The sequence below is a fragment of the Citrus sinensis genome, chromosome 5, assembly GCF_022201045.2.
Source record: "Citrus sinensis cultivar Valencia sweet orange chromosome 5, DVS_A1.0, whole genome shotgun sequence".
Classification (NCBI taxonomy): domain Eukaryota; kingdom Viridiplantae; phylum Streptophyta; class Magnoliopsida; order Sapindales; family Rutaceae; genus Citrus; species Citrus sinensis.
In genome coordinates, this window is record NC_068560.1 from 13,471,458 (window position 1) to 13,474,018 (window position 2,561).

General features: G+C 36.4%; 1 non-coding gene across 1 annotated transcript; it reads left to right on the forward strand.

Annotated features, from left to right (window-relative positions):
- The first annotated feature begins 1,149 nt into the window (after positions 1–1,149).
- On the forward strand, positions 1,150–1,253 carry LOC127902813 (small nucleolar RNA R71). The gene has a single exon (XR_008055451.1). It is a non-coding gene; the product is annotated as a small nucleolar RNA R71 (small nucleolar RNA).
- Positions 1,254–2,561: the final 1,308 nt, after the last annotated feature.

Here is a 2,561-nt window from a genome sequence, read left to right on the forward strand (position 1 = left end):
ACATGCATATTTCTCTTTTTAGTACAAAGGTCTTTAAGAAACTTGGCATAAGATGGAACTTGTTTTATAGCATCAAGTAAAGGGATATTAACACTTACCTGTTTGAAGATTTCAAGAATCTCACCTGTGGATTTTCCCTTCTTTCCTTTCGCTAACCTCTGAGGAAATGGAGCTTTAGGAACATATTCTCGTGGGTTGGTTTCTTCTTTTTCCTCCGGTGGTGAGTCCTCAACATTCACAGGTACGATTTGATTTTCTTTTGTCACCGGCATCTCCACTTTGTTGTCGACTTCTTTTCCTTTTCGCAAGGTCATTACTGCTTTGACCTCTCCATGCTGCTGTGGTGAACTGGTACTTGCTTCATGCACTCCTTTAGGATTAGGTACTGGTTGACTTGGAAACTTGCCTTTCTCAACAGTCATTGCCAAGGTCTGAACTGAAGAAGCAAGTTGTCCCACCATCTTCTCGACTGATTGAGCTTGTGAGTTGAAACCTGCTCTCAACTCATTTCGTAGTCCATCAATGGTGCGGTTTTGTTGCTCAATCGTGGAGTGAGTAAGATTCTTGAGATTCTGGAATGAATCCTCCCATGGTTTGGGTTGAGAGAAATTCTGATTCTGATTGTATGGTCTAAATGGTGGCTGAGAGGCTTGAGGAACTTGAGGAATTTGTTGCATTGGTGGAGCTGGAGCTGCTGGTCCATTCTGTTGGAATCCTTGAGACCATGAAAAATTGGGGTGGTCTCTCCATCCAGGATTATATGTGTTGGAGTATGGGTTGTAATTTGATGGCTTTCTCATTACACCTATGGCATTGGCTTGATCTGAGTATGAGTCATGGTCATGTGGTTCTGTTGATTTAGCAGTCGATAACGATGCTATTTGTCGAGCAAGACCTTCAACCATCTCCTTGACTTCTTTGATTCCCGAAGTTGACTCACCAATTTGAACCTCATTTACTCCTTTAATTCTTCTAGTATTCCTGAGTGATCGACTCCGTTGTTGGGAATTATCCGCTTGTCGCTGGAAGAATTCCCAAATTTCTGATGCACTTTTTGACATTAGCTCTCCTCCACTTGTTGCCATTAGCCATTCTTGCACATTTGGTAGTAATCCCTCCAAAAAGTATTAGCATTGGTGCCATTTCTCGTACCCATGATGTGGACACTTCAAGAGTAGCCCATTGAATCGCTCCCATGTTTCGAAAAATTGCTCGTCATCTTTCTGGGTAAACTCCGAGATTTCCCTGCGAATAGCATTGGTTTTATGCACTGGGAAATATTTATTTAAAAATTTTGTAACCATTTGTTCCCATGATGCAATGCTATTAGCAGGCAATGTATTAAGCCATGAACGAGCTCTATCCTTTAAAGAAAATGGGAATAGTCTAAGTTTAAAATCATCGTCTGAAAAATTTTCATATTTAAAAGTTTGACAAATGGCATGAAAATCATTCAGATGATTATATGGATCCTCATTTTCTAGGCAATAAAATGTGGGGAGACAATTTAGCACACTAGGTTTTAATTCGAAACTCCTAGCAGCTACATTTGGGTATCTTATGCATGATGTACTCAAATTAGCTAAGGGACTGAAGTAGTCCTTAAATGGCCTCTCTTGTGGTTGCAAATCCATTTCAAATTTATTTTTAATTTGCTTTTGTGTGCGAAGTGTTTTTTCTAATTCAAGGTCGATAGGTTCAAGATTAGGTAATAATGACCTACGACCATGCATGCAAAACAAATAAAATAAAAAATAAAGATGGGAACAAAACAAATAAAAATAAAGAAGGGGGAGAAATTACGATACTAACCTTATTGCGCTATTACAACCTTTCTATAAAAATACACAAAAATAAATACGTGAAAGAAATTAACTAAAAATTAAATTAATAAGATAAACAAAAAAAAATTACAAAGAAAAATAAATGGAAAATTAAATTACAGAATTTTAAAGAAGAGAAAAAGAAAAAAAATACTAACCTTTAAATGTAGATTCACTTTTTTTTTCTTTTTTTTTAATTTAATAAAAAAAAATACAAGAAAACAAATAAAAGAAATTATTCAAAAAAAATTAATTCTATGAATTAAAATTACTTACCTCCCCGGCAACGGCGCCAAAAACTTGTTGTGCAAATTTTAATGTACTCGCAAGCGCACGAATCTATTGTAGTATAGACTAATGGTGACGAGTGTCGATCCCACGAGGAGGTGGATTTTAATTATGTGTATAGAATTAATTTTGTAAATGGGTTGTTGGATTTATGGTGGAAATGATTTGGAATATGCTAAGACTTAAATTAAAATGGCGAGAATAAATTTTAAAATTGGAATTGCAATGGAGAGAATAAATTGAAGAGAAAATCTATTAAATTGATGTACTTGGGTATCTGGATCCGTATCAACATGCATCATGGGCTAAATAATTCGTATTAATGCCAATTAAATCATGAGGGGGGAATCCACACCTCATGAACAACGCTCTAATCAATATGGTGCTAAGGGCTTATCGTGCCAAATAATAATAACCTTGTACCAGAGGGCCGGTGAAACCAAGGCGGTA